Here is a 22780-nt window from a genome sequence, read left to right as displayed (position 1 = left end):
CACCCAACACAAGGATCTGGAAAGCTGAAGTGTCAGGAAATAGGAAGGAGATGCAAAAACATGAGATGGGTGAATAAGAGAGGCAATAACACATGTTTCAAATTTTGCTGAGGGGCAAGACCTACATTTACAAAACAATATGTTTCATTTCTTCATTCTCAATAATTAGTTTATTTGAGAGGCTTCTGTAAACTGTTTTTAAAGCAAGTTCATTACAAGTAAATAGAGATTTATAAAAATGGATTGCTTTGTTGTGATCTTATTGCCATTTGGAATACGTCAGTGGCCAAGACGTATTCAGTGGCTTCTTGGTCTCCACCAGCTGAAATGTAGGGCAGAACAGAGGACTAGAGAGCATTTCCAGAGCAAGGAGAGGAAGACTCTTCTGGAGGAGACACTGGTGCCATGAACAGTCACTAAATACTTTTGTTGCTGTGCAGTCTATAAATCATCATGTGGATAAAACCAAAATTTAAGCCCCATGAATAATAACAAGGTTATGATTAGGGGCCATTGTAGAAATCTGAGAACATGTAGATGGTGATTCACTTGGTATGGCTTACAAAGCACACATGTGGTCATAAAATTTTTAAAAGATACATCAAAAATTTCATCCAATTTGAGATTTCACAGCCAGTCACTATAAGCATTTAGTTAATCTCCACTGATTTATAACTCCTGTATTATTCCCCAATTGGTTGTGGTATCATGTATACAAACTAAGAGAAAGCCTTGGTTTTAGCAATCAATTTTTCTTTAAAAATTGTGTGTTGTTTCTTCTTGAAACAGAGTTCTTGACCCTTTTTTCTCTTTTGTGTTACTTTTTTATTTCCTCATTCACCCCATTTTAGCCAGTCTACACGCTGTCATATTCAGTCTACTCAGTTTTCTTGGCAAAAGAAGGCTATTTAACCTCCTGGTCATGGAACAGCTTTCAGGCAACACAACGCTTACTCTCCTCCAAAATTTCTTCATGGCTTTTCCCTGGAAACAGGCCTTCGTTAGGTTTAAGGAATAGTATTTACACACATAAACTGATTTGACACTTTTGACTGACTTGGCAGCTCATGTACCTGATGCATAGCCTTTCTGCCGTCTGGAATTTCCAGAAACAATTTTGCTGAGTGTCTCGATTGGAAAGAGAGGGGTAGTTTCACTGAGCAGATGTAGAAGGCTGTTTCAGACATAATCATAATACTTTGTTTTATTTCCTTCTAACTTTTCAAAATACTTTCACATCTATCCTCTCATTTAGTCTTCAGTTTGATGTGGAAAAATGAAGGGAGGCCAGAGTAGAAAGAATAAAAGAAGAGAAACTTAAGGGACCCAGGATATGTTTGCTTTACTAGAGTATATGGGAGACAGAATTTAGAGACCACGAGGGAGCATAAGTGGAGCTGTCATGCCAAAAACCCACTAGGTGATGGGAAATATTTTCATTTGTAGATGAAGGACAATGAGGAACAACTTGTTACATTGGGAAGTGTAATCTTTCTTATTTTATATGGCATATTTCAATTGAAAAGCTCAAACCTTTGTTCTATGGTACACTGACTAGCACAGGTGTTTGGACCATGGTCTCTGGTCCCAAACAAATCAGGGTTTGAGTTTTAACTCTGCCACTTACAAGTTGTTTAACCTCAGAAAAGTTACATGTCTTAAAGACTCAGTTTTCTGATCCATAAAACTCATAAGTTTTCTCATCTCGTACCATGATGGGTATACAATACAATGCCTCCAGGTTGCTGTGAGGATTACATACACGTAAAGTGCTTAGTACAGTGTCTGGTGCAAATTAAGTGCTCAATAAATGGTGGCAATTGTTACACAGTAAATACAAATGTTTTGGCATTGTCATCTTTGCCAAAGAGCCTTGGGAAAGAATGACTAGGTTATAGCCATTGCCAAACAAGAATCTCATCACGGTCAATAAAGAGATTCTCTTTACTGAGTTGCATCAGTTTTCCCTACATCTTCAGCAACTCTCCTTCCTCTTCAAGGAAATGAAACTAAAAAGTGATATAGTTAAATTAATTAGATGATTATAAGATGTCTATTTATGACCAACTCGGGATGCATGAATATACAAACTCTACTACTAATTCTACCAGCAAACTAACTCTAGCACTAACTCCACCACTGAAGAGCAAGAAGCAGTGGACTATGGACATAATTGACTCTTCTCATATCAAAAGTCAGTGGTGAATCCAGACAGGATCATTTAAGTAGAGATTAACGACTTCATTCTAATAGGAACTTTCTGCTTCTTCCCCTCCATCACCTCCAAAATACACCCATCCTTTTTATTGGAGGAGATGATGCTTAATCAGCACTTGTGTTTGCTAAGAACTATTCCCACATGTGCTTGAACAACTTGCAGAGCTGCCATCAATCTCCAGCAGCAGCAGCTGTATGGCTCTATAGGCTCCTGCTCAGTCCATCACTTGGAAGTTCCTTTTAGAAAATGAGGAGGAGTACTGTATCCATCATGGTCATCTTACAAAAAGTTGAGCCCTTCATCTAAAAAGACTGCTACTTGGGGTCCAGAGAGCACAGAAGACAATACCATTTCTTTACTCCTGGCCTGGGGCTCATCTGCAGAATTCAAAGGCTTTTTTCTCCTTAAACAACATAGTTACAGATAGAAACATGGCCCTGGACTTAACTCACTAAAAGAAACCAGCCTCCAAAGAAACTTTGTGTGTTTCCTCACCCTGCAAAGACAGGCATGCTGCCTCAGTCTGGTTTTTAATTAACACTGCCCAAGGACTACTTTGGTCTTTTATTTCAGATAAAGAAAGCTTACCAAATAGTGTGTTCAATGAGATCAGGCTCAGTGCATACATTCCTCTCTCTAAAACTGGAGTGCAATCCTATGAAGCGAAGGGCCAGATGCAGGGTTAGGATTAAATTTTCAGTTACTAATTTCAAATATGAATAATTCTATTCTGGGGATGAAGAGGTAGGAGTTAAATAAGCTTAGGACCAAATTTTCTAATTGCTTCTGAAATAAAATCTTCCTTATAAATTAACATTTGTAATTTTAGTAGACACAGTGTCAGAAGCTAGACTATAATTTGGCCTATAATACTATGCTTTTCTAAAACTTCCTGTTTATTCATGTATTTCCCAAAGATTATTTAAAATGTTAATTCTCTTCAGACCCAGTAGTAGTATGCCCAAGAAAATTACTATTAACTTCCTTTCTGGGTTAAATGGAATGAAAACAAAAAAGTTGATGTGACTTAAAAATGCCAGTGTTGGAGGCCAAATCAAGGATCCATTTGCCTTAAGGAAAATTCCTCCTAAAAACAGATGGGACCATCCTGGAGAAGGGCCTGTGCTGCGTGTTCCACTGCATCAGTCTACAGGCCTTATCAACAAAACCCTCCTCCTTGAGAGGGATCCTAACCATACACCAGCCCCCTCAACCTCTTCAGCTTTCCTGGTTTCCAAGCATGGTTTTCTTTCAGAAAGCACAACCATCATTTCTCTTTGCTGTCTTCTTGGAGATTCACTCCCCCTCCTACCTCCCCTGGCTCTGTCCTCACCTGTCTCTTCCCCCACCTCCTCTGCTTACTGGCTCACTCCAGGAGGGCGCTCTCAAACTTGTCCATTTCCATGTCCCTGTGCCTCGCTGGCTGACTCTTCTTACCTTCCCTTTCCCTGTCTTGATTCTGTGAACACTCACAAACACTCACCTTGATCATCTTGCTTAGCATCCCAAATATTCACCACATCATCCCAAATCTACATTCACATGGCTCAGCACTGAGGTCTCATCTGTCCTGGCCCAGGTCTGACTCCCTCCTTGGAGTCAATTAGCACAATGCTTCTCAAATTTTAATGTGCATACAAATCCCCAGGATCTTGTTAAAAGGTATATTCTGACCCAATATATCTGAGATGGAGCCTGGGGCTCTGCATTTCCAATAAGCACCCAGGTGATGCTGATGCTGCTGGTCCAGGAACCACACTTTGAGTAGCAAGGATTTAGCATCCAAGAAGATGTGGCATGTTGACCAGACTGCCTCTAACTTTGTCCACTTCTTGAACCACATACCTCTTGATTTATGTGAATCCCTTCCCTTATATAACAAGAATAACATTGAGCCTTTACAGGTTTTGCTCCAGTATTTTCAGTTTTCAAAAAGCACACTCAAAATAGCTCACTATACCCACAAGCACACTTCAGTCCCTTAACTTGCTCCAAGACTTGTGGAATCTGTCAGTGCTATAGAGGAAAAAGCTTTTGAAATGGAATTGAACATGGGGTGCTGCCTGGCATATCAATGAATTCAGTAAGCCTTTTTCTTCTCTCTTTTGTTATTCACTGGATTTTTTTTTTTTTTTGAGAGGTGAAAACAGACTGGAAATAAAATAAAATTTCCAGGTGCTCTTGCCTCAGCCATTCACTTCTTATGTGCACCTTAAAGTGCTGACTGAGGCTCAGGCCTCAGTTTCTCCAAACATAAAAGGGAAGATTTTCCACTCAACTCTGGTAGAGTAGGATTTACAGTCTCTAGAGAAACCTGCTATGGAAAGATGCTATAAAAAATGTAGAGTGTTCTTTTGATTATAGATCGCATCTGCACCAGCACCAGAAACATTTTTTTAACAGAAGAAGGACTTACTGTTCTCCATTCTCCACATTTTTTTCTCTCTAATGAGGTATGGAACTGTGTAGACCATAATGACCACAGCTTAAAGTGTGGTTCAGTTACTATGTAATCTCATAAATCTCTCTTAGCAGTAAGTAACAGCTAACGTCTACTTCCTCTGATATTTTATTTACCCTGTAAATCAGCTCTATTCTTTCACTTCACACAAAGGAAGTTGGGAACCCCAACTCTCCCAGGAATGTAGAGGCAGACAAGCCACTTGTGTGTGCCCTGATCCAGGAACCCCTCTGCAGGGGGGCCTCCCCCTAGACGAGGGGCGTGGAGTCCCATCAATCACGAAGGACAGTTATGCCAGCAGGGTCCTAGGAGGTGCAGAAAATACCGGGCTAAAAACCACAGCTGCCTGAACTTCTGTAGCACAACCAGCCAGAACAGAGAATGGAATCACAGAAGTGAAAACATTAGCGAAAAACAGTTGTTTGGCGTCAAAGTGTACGTCTTACTCTACTTGCCTTTGCTTTCAATTAAATTCAATCACACTGGTGCACGTGTGGACACAATGTGAGCAAACACATAGTTTCCCCTTCAGTGCAGCTTTGCTCCTTCAATGGAGATTTGTACCAGCTGGGGTGAGGTGCTGTGGCTTCCTCCTTCTCTGGAGCAAGATGCCCAGTGGCTAGGATCAGTGACCTGTTCCAGAGAGCTGGCGAGGAGCTTAGATGCCCCTTCATTTGTCTTCCTCCACCCTCTGCCCTGCTCCAAGCACAAGATATGGAGAGATATGACATAAGTAGAATTCTAAGGAGAAAGATTTGATGTTAACCTATTTGTTAGGAACACACAGACAACTTTGATTTCAATCTATTAATGGAAAGCAAAATTTCCCTAGTCAGTTTAAAAAGAACACCTTTTGGATGCCAAGTAAATGAAATCCAGCACCTTTAATTTCTTACAGGTCATTTAGTGTCCAACTTCACAGACTTCAAAGAGAGTTTAATCATACAGTGACAAGGAAGGTTTATAATAAAATGATTTACATGACTCCTCCCTGCTGCCACTATGGGGAGGTGAAAAGAGAAGATAAAAAAGCGGGAAAACATAGGCCCGGCCCCGTGGCTGAGTGGTTAAAGTTCCGCGCGCTCCAACGTGGTGGCCCGAGTTTGCAGGTTCGGATCCCAGGCGCGGACCTACTCCACTCACCAGCTAAGCTGTGGCAGTGTCCCACATACAAAACAATAGAGGAAGAGTGGCAACAATACTAGCTCAGGGCAAATCTTCCTCAGCAAAAAAAAAAAAACAGAAACAAATTAAAGGGGAAATTCAAGGTGAAAATGAACAGTACTGGAGGTCAAAGGTGACTATGTGGTCACAGACAAGATAGACTAATTCTCAAGATCTAAGGAATCTGGAGTCCAGTTTTGAATTAGAACCAGGATGAACTTGGAAGTTAGATAAAGGAGCTCAAAATTAAATACCAACAGAAAAAGAAGTGATCAGTTTTCTTAGATCACTTTTTTCAGATGTTCTAAGTTTTAAGTAAACTTTGCCTATAGTATGCATGTGTGTGTGTTCATGATGGTTTCGGAGAGATAAAACTTTTATTTTCCCATAAGTTTGAATCATTGACTCATGCTATTCCTACGTGGATAATTTCCAAAATGAGCATTTTCTAGAGACCAAAACAAACTTAGGACTGCACTCTGCAAAAAAAGCATCCCAGATCACTTTCAGCCTAGTTGTCTCCCACCAAGATAAGAAAATCCACTCTGCTTGTCCATCCCACACTGAACCTTGATGATTCAGCAGCTCACTCACAGCTGCCAGCTTCTCCCTGCTTCTATGTTCTACACTAAATAGTACACTAGAGCATACTGAGTATACTTTCAAATCTACTGCAATGTGTCTTTTCAAGTGCCTAGAAATGGAAGAAAACCCAGAGATTTGCATTACTGAACTGAAATTTGAGCCATTGTGCCAGACCCTTCTTTTAAAGGTCACAATTCCATGTTCATTTTATAATCCCAACTTTCCTTGTGTACAGATCAGTTTAAAGATGGTTTTATCCTTTTCCCACTTTTTCTATGTTTAAATGAAGTATTTCTCAAGTGGTCTTTGCATAATTTTTAAGCTTTGGGAACACTTTGGGAAACCTGTTTCTTTACTGTTTCTTTAAAAATACTCATAAAAATACAGATAGAGAATGTCTCACCTGACATCAGCATTCATTCACTCACGTATTCATTCATTCAACAAACCTTTGCTGAGTGTCTGTATAGGCAATTGATACAGATGGGGATACAAAAGTAGGGTATGTACTGCAATATAGCTATATTAGATGTCACCATTGGAAGAAGCTAGAGGAAGAGTACATGGGACTCTGTACTATTTTTTGCAACTTCCTGTGAGTCTACAATTATTTCAAAATAAATAGTTCTTAAAAATAGGGTGACCAACTGATCGGGAGTCTACTCATTTTAGCACTGAAATTCCCACATCCTGGAAAACCCCTCAGACCCCTGCAAAGCAAGACAGTTGATCACCCTATAAAATGAAATAAGCATTGTCTCTGTCTTCAACGATTTCATATCTAATGAGAACATGATAAATTGGTGGGTGGGGGGGAAACACTAGTCAGGTGACGTAACACATGGCACATGTGTGACCATACCCAAATCTTTCACTCATCGTAGATATTGCTAATAGGTCACAGCCTTCTTTCCTGATCTCAGACAACAGCCTCAGAATCCTTCTCAACACAGTGCTTTTCCAGACAGCAACTATGAATTAACTAGAATTGGCACTAGAATTGAAACTCATTTGCTATCCTTACATTCTTCTATTGTACCAAAGAATTCTTTTAGGCATTTTTACTTTAATAGATAAGCTTAAAAAGAAATCTCCAATTTCCAGGCCATGCTCTACTCTTGACTGGTAAAATAAACATAATTACTAAGAGTTGCTACGCATGGTTTTGCATTTCTTCTTCAAGGTCCTTTCAATATTGTGCAGGGCATCCCAAAGGTAGTTTAGTCATTTTTTGTCAATCTTAAAATCAATCACAACACTTTTTGGAGATACCCTATAAACTCCAAGGTATTTCTATAAGATATATACATATAGCAGTAAATTTTTTTTTCAGTGAAAGTGGTGCTAGAATTTCATAGCACACAGTTTATAAAACAAATTTACAAAATAAGTTCTCCCCTACCACCAGTGCCTGTATACTTTTAAGAATGAAACTATGTACAGACTCACATATATGTTGTTTTTGCACTTCCTCTTCCTTCTACCCATCTTTCCTGCAAATGAGAGGGCAAATAACATCCACTCCAGTTTTATTATGTACAACTGTACTTAATAATAAAGGAGAAGGCTTTCATTCTGATATACAAATAGTGCTCCAGACTGGAATCCATCTCAGTAACATCTTTCAACATTTAACACAGGAGAGCATAAAAAGGTTTTAGAGTCATACTGGGTTGAGTTCAAAGCCTGGCCCTGCCAGTTTCTAGCTTGGTGATATTACTCTCCCCGGGAACCAGTTTCTTCACCTCTAAAATCACTACAGAAGTCTCTGACTCATTGAGTTGCAGTAGTATTCAACGAGATTATGTGCATAAAGTACAACCTATAATAAATAATAGCATTCATTTATTTTGATATATTATTATTACGACAAAATTTGGTTTTTCAGTAACAATTGAAATTAAAACCTACTTACAGGACTAGGACATCAAAAATTATTTTGAAATTTTAGTTTCTTTCCATTTATTTATATTATAATTAGTTTAGTTATACAACATATCTAGAACTAGTGCTTATATGCCACATAAATATAAATCATCATATTTCAATAAATATTTGTAAATGTCTGCTCAACATTCAGACTGTGTGTCTACCACTGAAACATTGTGTAGAGGATGCACACCAGTTGCCATAACTGGACCAACTTAGAAATACATTCAAATTTTAAATAAAAGGTAATAGATTTTCCTATTTTAAACTATCAAAGTTTGAACTGTCTAATATCTCAGCAGCACTTAAGTGGTTGGGTGATAGCATTTACTTTCAACTTTTAAATCTTTTTGTTCAACTAGCAAGAGTGAGATTTTTAAAGAAATGAAACACTAAAAGATTGGAATTTTTCCCTCTTCATTCTTTACACTTGTCCAGGACACAGGAGATTTTCCATAAATGCTATTGCCAACTGGCTGAAAAGCAAATATCACTGCACCAATTAAATTCATATATTTGGTAAATGATATAATTTCTAAGTTACTCAGTTCATTAAATCACTAAACATTCAGTAGTGTGATGGGAGTGCATATTACAAATAATGTATTATTTGAACCTAGTTTCTTTTGATCTTACACAGTATTTGAATTTCATGACTAATATACATATACTTTTAAACTGAGTTTATATTCCCAATACTCTGTTTGGCCTAATTAAGAATCTTGAAATGTGAACTATAGAGAGGTTCTAAAAATAAGATTCAGTCATAAGTCTCCATTATTAATTTAAATGTGATGTCAAGTAGCACGTACACAAAGGCTACAAGGATGGTGTACAAATCAACAGACACGCTGAGTCGATCTGATCATGTAGGCATTAAAGTTTCCTTCTCACTCACCCCCAGTTGAAAAGATCAAAGCAAGGCCTGGAATTATCCTTGCATTGGTTTCTGTCATCCCAGTTTCACAGCGCCCAGTCATTCTCTGTGTTCTGTATTCAGTGCAGCTGTTGTTGTGGCTCTCGAGATGTTAGACTCTCTAATAAGTTATTTTCCAGTCTTTTGGCAAGAATGGGGCTATAAGAGAAATGGCTTGTCTTGATGTGTTCCAGCTGGAAGTAAATACATTCTCCCATTGAAAAATAGGTCATTGCCTGCAGGTTTCCAAATTTTGCCTAACTGAGCACTGGATTAGGAGTTGCTAAGGAACCCAATGGTTATAAGTGATTAAGGAAATAGAGGGACACAGTGATCCAAGCCCCAGCAAGAGGCTAAGAACTCTTCATTTCAATCCCAGGTTTCCTTGCTAAAACATTTTACAACCTTGAAAACGCCATTTAGCCTTTGGCTGTGCTTCTATAGCTATAACCCTAATTATTTAATATTTATTGAATACTCATAAAGACTGGTTCCTGAAGAGAACATAAAGCAAAAACAGCTAGCTCTGTTACTCCAGTGTTCATTTTATAAGGACCCTATTAGCGATATTTCACAGCCTACCACTTTGAAAATGCATTCCGCACTACACTAGAAAAAGATCATTCAATATTTAGGGAATATTCATTAGTAATTTTTCAACAGGATGAAAGACAGTAGATGGAATTGGCTTACATTTTTGACCCAGTGCACAATTCCAAGAAGTCCTTGGTTCAGGACAAAGTGAAGGCTTTCATTCTGATAATAGAGTCTACGCTATGAAGATGGACCAAGAAAACAGCAAAATATGGGGGCAGTTGTGAGGTTTTATTTCTTTGGCTTTGACTTAGTTGGGATTTGATGTTCTTTTTGCTTATTTTGTCAAAGACAAGTTTATGTTGAAGCCAAGGAAAAATAATGTTCTTCCTCTGCAATGGCCTAGAGGAGGCTCCCTTGTGTTGGAACGCACACCCCATTTTCCTTGACCCATGTCACCAACATACTTAGTCTTAATCTAACAAACTGTTTGCATAGATAGCACCAGACTTGCTAAGAACTTTTTGGATCTGCCACTGTGAATAGTCACCGACATTTGCAATATTGAATTTGATACTACGGTGCTGCAACTTATTCATGGATGTGTATGACTGATTGGTTTTTCCTGCAGTGAGGAACTGTTTCCAACAGCAAATTATATAGGCCAAGATCTTTAAAATAGTTATGCTACAGTGGGGGTTTCTTTTCTTCTTTCTGTTTTGCTTGGAATACTTGTTTAAAATGATGTTCCCCGATTATTTATCCTAGCCTCAAAAGCCACGGAAAATGTCACATTTGAAGAAGATGACAAAAGTTGGAAATCATTTAACCAGCTAGGAGAATCATTTTTACCTATTTTTGGATTCAATATGTAAGTACAACATACAGGAAGGTATTTTTTCTCTCATTTTCTGTGCATGCTTTACATTTTTATAAGAAATCTACTAAGTAAAGATGGAAGTGAATAAAGGTAGGAAACAGTTAAAATGTCTAAAGCCATCTAACTACTTTTGCTTTCAAAATTATATCCTTGAAAACCTATCAATTTAGTCCCTGCTGCATCAAACTGTACGATTATTGTGCAAGAGCTATCCTGAAGTTTATTTTAGTGCTATCTGTGAAAAAAATAATAGTAATAATAGATTGCAAAGTCAGTAAATTTATCTTGTGTCATTAGAGAATAAGAAGTTCCACATAGAAATATTTACTTCAAGAGCCCAAATTTTTACTGAACATCATTTCACATTTTCATGATGACTTTGTGTTAGCAATGTAAAAATAATTAATCATTGCCCTATGCTTTAATAAGGTAGTAACCTCAGGAAGATTAGATGTGCAAGGTGTTTGCCCCTACCCTAAATGGCCCCAGGGTGCTTCATAATGGGGAATTCTATAGCCTCAGACTTCTCTGTCTTTCATTGTGAGCTGTTATTTTTCTGTATTTGGACTCTCAGAGCCCTACCTCAAAACTATGCGGGCTTCGAAGGTGGCAGTGGGGAAATAAGCAAGCTCCTTATAAGTTTAGGCTCCCCACTGGCTCTATTTCCAGTGGAAGAAGGCTTACCAGACAGGATGCTGAGTTATGAAATAATGGAGCAGAGGAACAGAAAATAATTAAAAAGTATGCAAATTATGTTTTCGGCTGGTAATATGTAACAGCCATTATTTCCTAGCCCATCTTTGTACAAATTGTTTTCTCTGTAGATTTAATACTATGATCTTGTCTTTACCAGTCCTCTTCTGCTTTATTCTACTTCCACAGTCTACCAATGAGATTTTAAATCCTAATCCTGTACCCTCAAAGTTCTGCTCACTTTCCTATGGACATCTGGTAACCTTATGGATTCTAGTCACAGAGGTCTTAGATGAAACTGTAACAGTTTCACTGGGTTCAAGCCCAGCTCGTTGTTATAACTAGTAGCTATAACTTCAAATGTTAAAACTGATCCTTTGCAAACCTCATTAGAGAAAATCTCACGACTTATCTATAAGACCCTGCCATGGCAGAAAATTCAATTCTTAGCCTTTCATTTAGTCCAATGAGCCAAGACATGCTGCCCCTGACGAATGTTACCACCACCTCAGCACACAGTATAACAGAGCCAAGGAAATTCCAAACTGCTATTCATCACCCATGTGAGAGAAATACTTTATGACCTTTAAAGTGGGCCTCTGTCCATTAATACAGCTCTCTGACAATGCTCAACACATTTACTCATGGTGGATTTGACTCTTGGCTCAGTGAGATCTAAAGGAAGTTAACTAAAAACACAGAAGGGCAATTTTTATCGCTTATTTCTGTGGGAGCCTGGAGAATTTGCTTAGGAATCCAAGTCCTACGGCCTGAAGTACTCAGCTGTCACTGACACAGACAGCAAGTTCATAGACTGGCAAAGACCACACAGACCTCTCAGTTTCCCCCTGGGGGAATCAAATCTGTTTGTCCTACAACTGTGCAGAGATATATTTTAACAGCAGCACTATTCTTTAAAATTAGTGTCTGTTTCATGACTAATTTTGCAGGATTATGCGTGATCTTTAAATCAATGTACTCCTTTGCAGCATGTGGTACTCACTTCACTTTTAAAAGTTAAAGTTCTTTAAAATCATATTATTTTTCTCTTATAGAACAGCCAGTCCATTAGAACTGTTAGAATCACCCTCAAACGATTATATTTTATAATGTGTTTTCACATTGAGCAAAGGCAGAAGTGGGGAAATGAGCTAAAAGCCCTCCCTCTATATGAAATGTAAAGAAGCCTAATTGAAGAGGTCATACATCCAGAAGCCAAGGTTGCTTCAGAGGGCTTAGATCAGAGCCTATCCTTTGGTAGACTACAGAGTGGGCTCTGTCTTCACCTGGGGTCAGTGTGTGCCAGGGGTCAAACCTGAAACTGAAAAGTAGAATAATTATCCATTCAGTACCCAACTCCTCACCATGAAATGTCCCACTAAATTATGCCTGGGTGATCAGAAACCATATTCAGGTGCCCCAGTGCTCCTTCTGCTGAATGCCCTCCCTCTCCGCCTGCCTCTTTCTAAAGCCCTGGGCAGACCATGGAATGGACTAGCTCGGCTCCATCTCCCCGCGTTCCCGTCGTTTGCTCTGGCTCCAAAGAATGGAAAATCTTTCTTTCAACTCTGTCTAACACCCACTCCCCACTTCCCTGCCCTTTTTCTCCCGAGCAATGTAATTCAAGCTAAAATACAAACAGAGTCGTTCACTCTTTTTTTGCCCCTGTTGCATAAAAACCAAAAGAGGGAAACAAAGGCTCATGTGAACTTGGGAGATTAATACCTCTTCTGGTCCCCAGCTGTCAGATTTATTTCTTCTTTGTAGCTGAATCAGGTCATTACGCTACAAATCTTTATTCTGGATGAAAGATTTAAATCTCCACAGAATTTGGGGAGTTGGGGGGGACGTGCACAATAAGCCGTATGTAGTAATTGGCTGTAGTTTTATCTGGATGTTTGTATGAAGGCTGCTATCAAATTCCGATAAACTCTTACTGACCCCTTTCGCTTTCCGGAGTGCCTGGGAATCCCAGCAACCGGCTGCATTGTCCTGGCACTCAGACTTTCATGCTGGCTTACAAACTCTCTCCACATCTAAGATGTCATGTTTCTACAGAGCTGCTTTAAACAATCAAAGAAATTAAAAGGTCTTTGGGGTGGCTTTGTAATAATAATAGTAATAAAAAAAAAACTTTCTATAACTCAAGCGTTTGTCCTTGACGTGTTCTGAATTATTTCTTCAGAATTAAAAAAAAAAGGGCAGACATAATGGAAAGCTTAAAGATTCCATTCAGCTGCTTTAAAATCAAAACCAAAGAACAGCGGTGGCAGCAGAAGTCTGAAAAGGCATTAAGTCATCAAAATTGCCATTCAGTGGAACAGCTTTGGAACAGACGTCTCTCTCGTCATCTTTATCCAAAGAACCAGGGAGGGGACATTGAATATGTTAATAAAGATAGTAAAGCCAGCAGCCTGAAGTCAGTGCTGCTTTCATACAGATATTCTTCAGGCAGACTTGTTAAATGGTCCCCAAGCATCCTTGTAGTTTTTGCTTCATGTAGCAAGCTCTTATTCTCTCAGCATTTCAGGGGGTAAAAGGATGATGGTGAGCGTTGAGCCCTAAATCAGGACACTTATATTGTACCTACAAAAAATGGGAGAGTAAAAATTTATCTGTAGTCCCAACTAGGCTGAATGGAGCCCACTTTTTTCAGGATCCCCAGGCACAAATCTAGATTTCTGCAGAGCCTTTTGTGTTCAGGTCCCCAGGAGGCAGCGATCATTGTGATTCTATGTGGACTGCACCCTGGAGCTGTGCAATGCAGAGGCCCTGGATTTAGGGCTTTTTAAAATCTTATTTGCCACATTTTAAGTCATGTTTGCTTACTAACTGCTAGAGAGGTTCTATTTTCAATTGTTTCAAGAACGGTATACTCCTCTGAAGGAGGAAAGGTAGAGCCTGTCAAGGAGCAGAAAGAAATGTTCTTGGGTCAAAGTACTTATGTCAAAAGTCCTGTGAAAGCTGTTGGGATCCTGCCATAAATGTTTGAAATCCTGACTGAGAGAAAGGCTAGAAGCTAGGGCCGCCCCCGCTCATAACCCCAATGCCCCAGCTGACAAAATTATCTTTGACCTGGTCCTGTCATAATGTCTGAAGTTGCTCCTTCTGAAGACCTCTTCCCTGTTAAGTGCATCTCCTCCAGAAGGTCCCTATTTAAATGCTAATGTTTTGCTCACCCAATATCAGTCATTAGTTTATCACATTAGCCTCAGTCACCCTGGGAAAATGGAACTTGGTGGGGTAAGCACTAATGAAAGGCAAGGTGAAAGGGATGTTCCAGAACATGTGTGGGGAGCAGAGATGTGAGTGGTGGTGGTTAAACAGAGTGTACTGGGATCAGCTGCTAGAGTGACAGGCAGTAAACCAGTACTCCTCTCCCTAGAAGTGGGGTACACAATACACTTCCCAGAGGAAGGTGCTAAAGGGAAGATTAGGGGATACTTTAAAGAGCCCTTATCTCCATCATACTTTTGTCCAGAGCTGGTCCTATTTGGGTCTAAGTAAATCCAATAAACAAGACAGAAAATACTAACCCTAATCCTAACAAAAAGAGACGGTCAAACAGCCCACATGCCTCCAGAAGAAACAACTCAGCTGGGAGTTTGAAACACACATTTGGCCCTTGCCATTTAAGATGATCCACTGCAAACTAGGCCAATTCTATTTGACAGAATGACAGCTAACCCCTCAGTGGCTTTGGGATGTTATTTGAAAATCAGATTATTTATTTTTTAAAGGCAACATTCATTGTTAGGCTTGTTTTTCTTTCAGTTAATCTAAATGGTAACATCCTTATCTGCAAGGACACAGATACATTTTTGTGGAGCTTTCTGCAATACACAAATGCGTTGCATGGTAATGATCTTTCCGGTTAAATTAAGATGTTGGGTACTACAAAAGCCTATATATACAAACAACATGGGTTAGATGTAGGAAAGAACTATTCACTGGGTGTCTAAAAGCACAAGATGGCATAAAATCTGTGCAAACCTATTTTTTGAAGCATATTTAGAATCCAACTTGTTTTATTAATTTTTTAAAGTGATGCTTGTCCTTAACATGTTTCAATGTCTCCCAGAGGGAAAAGCAGGCTGCAAAAAACCTTTGGTCTTCATTCATTTTCAAGCATCTGCAAATTAAAAGACCTGTTGGGGAGATATTCTGCTCCTTTGTTGGCTGAGAGGCACTTTTGTTTTCAATGGGAAGAAAGATGTTCATTTAAATTTGGAGGAATCTCCTTAAATGTAGGAAACAGCAATGTCTCCATGTAAATAGGAATATGTAACTTCCCAGGTATTTTCCAGTGGCTCTGCTCTGGAAGGGAAATTTCAGAATGCTCAATTAATAGGGTAAAAACACATGTTCTTCAAAGTACATCTTTGCACTTATGGCATCACCTGCTGGAGGTGAGGGAGTTTGTTCCTGGGCAGAAGGAAGATGACCTGGTGAGGTAGAATTGTGCCGTGTTGGTGAAGACAAAGCTTTCTGGTCAAGTGACATGGATTTGAGTTCTAGTTCTAGCACTTCCTAGTTAAGTTGAGGCTGGAGAAGTCACTTAATCCTTCTAAGCCTCAGTTACATTATCTGCAAAATGGGCACAATAATAGTCCCTGCTTTATAAGATTGTTGTTAGATATTAAAATGAGATAATGTTTATCAATGGTAATGAATGTATAACGCACAGTGCCTGGCACACAGTAAGTATCTAATAAATGACAACCACCTATCACATCATTATTCATCCTTAAAATTTTAATCTTAGGCAACATCTATATCAAGCTCATGATATGAACATTTTTGGCCAAAACATTTTTAGGCAGTGAGGGAGGTTTAAGGAAGGGAATCATTTACATAGAAGCACTAAAAGCATTCTCAGATGCTAGTGTATACTTTTATAAGTGTGTTCTTGTAGCCACACATAAAGTGTTTGAATTGATCATTGCCCTAGGTTCTGGAAAAGAGCTGGGGATGTGTACCCCTAAGCATCCGATTGAGAAAGGAGGCATCAAGTCTCTTTATTAATGGTGGCTCCAGAGGCGGCTATCTGTGAACTATCTGTGAATTGAAATCAGTTTGTCACCAAGGACAGAGACAATTTGAAAAGGTTGCTGTCATGTGTGGCTAAACCCCTGATTTTCAACTAGCATGCTGCAAACATCTTAACAAACAAAAAAATCACTGATTCAGTCATTCCTCTTCCCACCAAAATCATTTTCCATCTGTCAAAGAGGCATAATCTCAACAAGGTTTGTTGAGCATTGATAAAGACATGAATAATCTTTGGTGTCCCTGTTATTCATTCACTAAGTCAGTCAGAGAACAAAGCCAAACATACAGAACTACACTAGTGTTTCTTGTTCAGATCTTATGGATTTTCGGGCCAGCCTAAATCATAAAGAAAGATCATGAAGTCCATCCCCTATAATTGTGCATATGAAAAAACAGGCCTCAGAGAGGTTAAGTAATCACATGAGGTCAGAAGGCTCATTATGGGCAAAACTGTATCAGAAGGCATGGCTCCTGATAGTCATCCAGGCCTCTTTTCACTATCCACATATAATGTATAAGGAAGACGAGAGGTTTGCAGCTCTTCTAATTCCAAAGTACTTGAGTCAAAAGGAAGATTTCCATGGGGAGTTGCAAATCACACCACTCTAGTGAAACCAGCAATTTTATCCAATGTTTATTAAAACAAATCAAGCCACGCTACCCTATTAACTTTGCTTAGAATCCGCAATATACTATGGTCTAATAATAACATAAAAGAGTAGGAAACTATTTAAGCAATGAGACAAGCCAGACTATGCAGTATCAGTGATTAATGCACAACTTGAGTGTAGGGAAAGTTGAGTTGGAATTCCACTGAATGCACTCAATGAACATTAGCTGGTACACCACAGTGTTAATAGTCCTACTGAAGATATAAACATTTTCCTTTAAAAAGTTGACTGGCCCAAAAAGAATCTGATGTTTAACTTATAAGCTCTTACAGTAACATCTTTTGAAAAAAAAAATTATGTATTTGAGATTTTCTCCAGTTAGCTCAGGTCTTTCCTCAATCACTTTTGTGAGGTCTACACACACACACACACACATACATACTCCTATTTCCCCATCCCTCCCTCATTTCCGCCAGGAATTGTACAATGCACTAATTTCAATAACACTTCTGCAACAAGGACAGTTGTTTTGTTTTGGTTTTTACAACTCTAATTTGTAGTAAAGAAGGGAGAAGTCAGGAGCCTCTCTAGGTAGAGTGAAAAGCTACTCAGCTACTTCTCAGAGCTGGGAAGGTGTGTCTGTAGGACGCAGGCTGAAGAGAATGAAACATCAAGTGAGAATTTCCCTGTTCTCATTCAGTCTGGAAACCAATATAGAATTGGAAACCTTGCTTCACGCTTCCTTACCCCACTACCTGCAAAGCTCACATAGCACCCTATAATTCAAACAGAGAATGAGATGGCCTGGGGGCATTGTGTGAACGAGTCAGGAGCCAGGCAAGGCAGACTGAATTCAAGCTTCCCTGGTACTGATGACAACCGTTAGTTTCCACTATTTTTGACTTTTCCATGCTTGCTATCTAATTATGTCACATCTTGAAAATGCAGCAAGAGAAAATTCCATTTCAGCTCTAATAATAGAAATGGGTAATATTTACCACTTTAACAGATTGTGCCATGTTGTGAATGACGGCTGCCTCTTCAGTCACATTATATAGATGAAGTTGCTTCGGCAATAGTGGAGCATATAGGAATTAGAAAACTAAGTAGACTATGGGAGCAATGTGATTTGAAGAAAGTAATTTAATCTAAATCGTGGTGTTAAATGGAAATCTCATCCATAAAAAATTGTATGTTGGGAAAGCAACTAAATGTCTAAGTAGAGGGAAAAAGGCAATTTTAAAATGTTATTTTAAAGTATATTAGTGGCACTGAGTCCTACTCTATTGAAAAATCAGATCATTTCCCAAACAAAAGCATAGTTATAAACTTAGTAGCAGCAATAAGCTGCATTAGTCAAAAATAGGAGGAAATGCCAAGATGTCCTTGAGCCACAGATGAAAACACAGATGACTGAATTGTATTCTGTATAAACCACAACCAGTATACAAGAGCAGGAAGGAACGACTTGAATGAGATTTGAATAAGGGTGTCTGGGGGAAAATGGGGCATCTTCTCTGCATGCGGTTTCTCCCTGTTGTAAGTCCGCAATTTGCTGCAAATTTCAGATTTCCACCATGGTCAGTAACATATTTCCCCACCAGAATTCAACCAGGAAGTTGCACATGGTCACTCACTTCAAGGAAATTAGGAATGCTTTGAGCACATTAGAAACAATCCACTCCTCCCTGGGTCACAGTTAAGGACAGACAAATCATATTAGTGAGTGCAAAGTGCAACAGTTTGCCTGTTGGGGGAAATGAGCCTAAAATTGAAAAGAACAGCCAATCTGCAGCAAATAAACTTCTTGAGATACCAGTAAAGTTCAAGAGTTGAGAGAGGATATTATCTAAGAGGAAGGGCAATTGATTAAGTTCTGTGTTACTTAATACTCAATAAGCCTTTATTGTGCCATATGTGCCCTAACAGCTGAGTGGGGGCTAGCTAGGTAGCACTTACCAGGGCCCCAGAGTCAATTAAATTAAGCCTTAGCTCCCCTAGACGTCACCGTCCTCAGTGGGTCTCCTATGAGGCATGTAGGGTAAGTGGGATAACAGAAGATGGTGGATCTCCACTAAAAGGTGCCCTCCAACTTATCTGGGACCTTGATCCACTGCAGCCTTGCTATCTGTATCCTCCCTCAGTCATTGCAGCCTCCCTGGATCTCTCGTATAATATAGTGAGCAATGAAAGTGTACCTCATTATGGATTCTTAGGAAAGAGTGTCACCACCATGATTCACGGAGGCATTATGGGAGAAAATTTGTAGATGTCTACATCAAGACTTGTGAATGTGTACATCATTTTTTTTATTATGTTACCTTGCGTATTTTAAATGCACCGTAGTTGAAATTTAAATGCCAAATTATCTAGATATCACATACTCCCAAATATGCCTTAAATAGAAAAGGACTATGCTATTTATAGCCTACAGAACACCATGAAAAGCCTCATTTTCCTAAGTGTAAAGTGCAGAAGCTAGGACGAAAGAGAGTGTTTCACTTGATTTATAGTCTTCAAAATATTAAAAATAAGGCACTCCAAACCAAAAATTTGTGGATGTATACATCTTTTTTTAAACTCTTTTAGGGGATACAAAAGCAAAATATTTGAAGAACGTGGAATTTTGCCCTACTGTGAATAACAGATCTTTTCCAGGAGCAAAGCATTTTCCAGGAGCAGAGGTATTTCAAAGGCTCTACTGAATGACCAAGAAAAGTAGAGAAGAAGCAACACCCTATAAAGGAAAAGGAGATGTAGTAGAGAGAAAAAGGTAGAGAGAATGCGATGAAACTGCCTATTTCATAATCTTGCCCGTGGGTCGATGTAGCAGCCATGAGACCCACATTGCAGACACCCTATTACAGGGAGTGAAATTCATCCAGGGCTGCAGCTGCTGTTCTAGGAAATCCTTCTGAGCCTTAGCCCCAAGGCTGTACCTCCCACAGGCAGTTGACTGCCATTGACAGTGTGCAGCAAGGCTACTCCAGTGGATGGGTTCCTGGTTCCTGGGAGACATGAGACTCCTTTGTTGTCCAACTTGGGCCCAAGGCCTCGACAAACCTTCCTTAGACTGCACAGCACTCCAGGATGCTTTTAGCCAACCTTCTCTCCCTCTGACTCAGAGTCAGGCATGCCCCATGGTCTGATGATTTTCCCAGCCTTATCTGACCCCTCTCTATATCCTTTCACAGGCATCTCCCCTAATAAAATCCTGGCACGTTCAATCTCATCTTGCTCTCTGCCAGAAGAAAGTGTGCAAGTGACCTAGAAGCCTAAAAGGACTTCTGTGTTTCCTGCACACCCTATTTTGCCTCATATATACAGCCTCCAGAGGTTTCTCTCCCTTTTTCTCCAGAAAAACTGCGTGGACTTTTAAAAATTCATCTTGATGATTTCCCCACCTTGTGAAGACAATTTTTGAGAACACTTTGAAAAAGCATTCTAACCATAATGAGGCAACGTTTGCACAGAGACAGTTCATGCAGTCAAACAAATACTCGCCAAATGTTGGAAGCCAGGTCTTGGTTTGGAATGCCTTATTTTTAATCTCTTAAAGCCTGTAAATCAAGTGCAACACTCTCTTTTGTCCTAGCTTCCACACTTTACATTTAGGAAAATGAGGTTTTTCATGGTGTTCTGTAGGCTATAAATAGCATAGTCCTTGTCTATTTAAGGCATATTTGGCAGTGTGTGATATCTAGACAATTTGGCATTTAAATTTCAACTATGGTGCATTTAAAATACGCAGGATGACATAAGCCATAAGCTGGGCTTCTAAACTTTGGCTTTTTTATGACTGATATTTAAAATAATGTATCAAGAGGTTAATACTCCACTTGAAATTGTCTCTGTGTCTCTTTCTACACACAATTGGTTTGACTGTTATGACTGTCAAGATAAATTAGAAAAGAGTTGAGTCAATTGTGCCTTTAAACACAGCTTTAAATATTCCTACAATAGATGAAAAATGAAAAGGTTAAACTAGAAAACTTCTAAGGTTTCTTCCAGCTTTAATAACATAGGATTCTATAATTCCATGGTTTAATGCAGTCAGATATGTTTAGACTTCTCCCTCCCCAACCAGGAGTTCCCTTTACACGAAATCTGAGTACAAAGGAATTTCATTCCCTCAATATTTTCAGCAAACACGACGATTCCAGTTCTAGTAGAAGGGAATTGCTGGGCCATTCCTGTAACTAACCTCAATCAGATGATCAAGAACCATAGCATCGGCTCTGAGCAGGGAAAGATCCCTCTTGCCTCTCTTCTTCTTTACATTGCTGCTTCTGAGGAACAAGGACGGAAGAATGAGAAGGACTTGCAAACTCTAAAAACAATGCAACACAAACTTCCCTAAAGATCATACTTTCTACAATCAAAAGTTACTTGCAGAAAGTACTTTCTAGAGGGTCTGAATCATTAAACAGTGGCATTTAACCATGCTTAGTATCAAAGTCCCCCAAAGCCACAATTAAACTAAACTCAAACTTCAACTTGAATGAGAGTGTGAAGAATCAAAGATTTGAGTAAGAGAAGCCAGCTCTCTCCCTCTCCCAACCATTCCCTTCTTTTTTTTTTTTTTTTTTTATTGATGTTTTAATGGTTTCTAACATTGTGAAATTTTGGGTTGTACATTTTTCTTTGTCCATCACCATATACATGACTCCCTTCACCCCTTGTGCCCACCCCCCACCCCCACTGCCCCTGGTAACCACAGTCCAGTTTTCTCTGTCCATGTGTTGGTTTATATTCCACATATGAGTGAGATCATACAGTGTCTTTCTCTTTCTGGCTTATTTCACTTAACATAATACGCTCCAGGCCCATCCATGTTGTTGCAGATGGGACGATTTTGTCTTTTTTTATGGCTGAGTAGTATTCCATTGTATATATATATACCACATTTTCTTAATCCAATCGTCTAGTCGAGGGACACTTAGGTTGCTTCCACTTCTTGGCTATGGTGAATAATGCTGCAATGAACATAGGGGTGCATAAGCCTCTTTGGATTGTTGATTTCAGGTGCGTTGGATAGATTCCCAGTAGTGGGATGGCTGGATCATAGGGCATCTCTATTTTTAATTCTTTGAGGAATCTCCATACCGTTTTCCATAGAGGCTGCACCAATTTGCATTCCCACCAGCTGTGTATGAGGGTGCCTGTTTCTCCACATCCTCTCCAACATTTGTTGTTTTTTGTCTTGGTGATTATAGCCATTCTAACGGGCGTGAGGTGGTATCTTAGTGTTGTTTTGATTTGCATTTCCCTGATGATTAGTGATGTTGAGCATCTTTTCATGTGCCTATTGGCCATCTGTATATCTTCCTTGGAGAAGTGTCTGTTCATTTCCTCTGCCCATTTTTTGATCGGGTTGTTTGTTTTTTTATTGTTCAATTGTGTGAGTTCTTTATATATTATGGAGATCAACCCCTTGTCAGATGTATGTTTTGCAAATGTTCTCTCCCAGCTGGTTGGTTGTCTGTTCATCTTGATTCTGGTTTCATTTGTCTTATAAAAGCTCTTTAATCTGATAAAGTCCCACTTGTTTATTTTTTCTTTAGTTTCCCTAGTCTGGGTAGGCATGTCATCCGAAAAGATTCCTTTAAAACCAATGTCAAATAGTGTGTTGCCTATATTTTCTTCTATGAGTTTTATAGTTTCAGGTCTCACCTTCAGGTCTTTGATCCATTTTGAGTTAATTTTTGTGAATGGTGATAGCACATGGTCCACTTTC

At 39.2% G+C, this 22780-nt stretch overlaps 1 long non-coding RNA gene across 8 annotated transcripts in view; it reads right to left on the bottom strand.

Annotated features, from left to right (window-relative positions):
- LOC147914504 (uncharacterized) overlaps positions 1-22780 on the bottom strand; it is a 171298-nt gene that overhangs the window by 36891 nt on the left and 111627 nt on the right. For 6 of the 8 annotated variants that reach the window (XR_015555230.1, XR_015555228.1, XR_015555229.1 and 3 more), the window contains one exon: positions 21248-21332. The exons of the other annotated variants lie outside the window; for them this stretch is intronic. This is a non-coding gene — a long non-coding RNA (uncharacterized LOC147914504). The remainder of the gene's footprint in view (positions 1-21247; positions 21333-22780) is intronic. 8 annotated transcript variants of the gene reach the window in all.

This window comes from Ceratotherium simum, chromosome 19 (genome assembly GCF_057802395.1).
Source record: "Ceratotherium simum simum isolate JZ-2026a chromosome 19, ASM5780239v1, whole genome shotgun sequence".
NCBI classification, from domain to species: Eukaryota; Metazoa; Chordata; class Mammalia; order Perissodactyla; family Rhinocerotidae; genus Ceratotherium; species Ceratotherium simum.
This window is presented reverse-complemented; position numbering and strand designations above follow the sequence as displayed.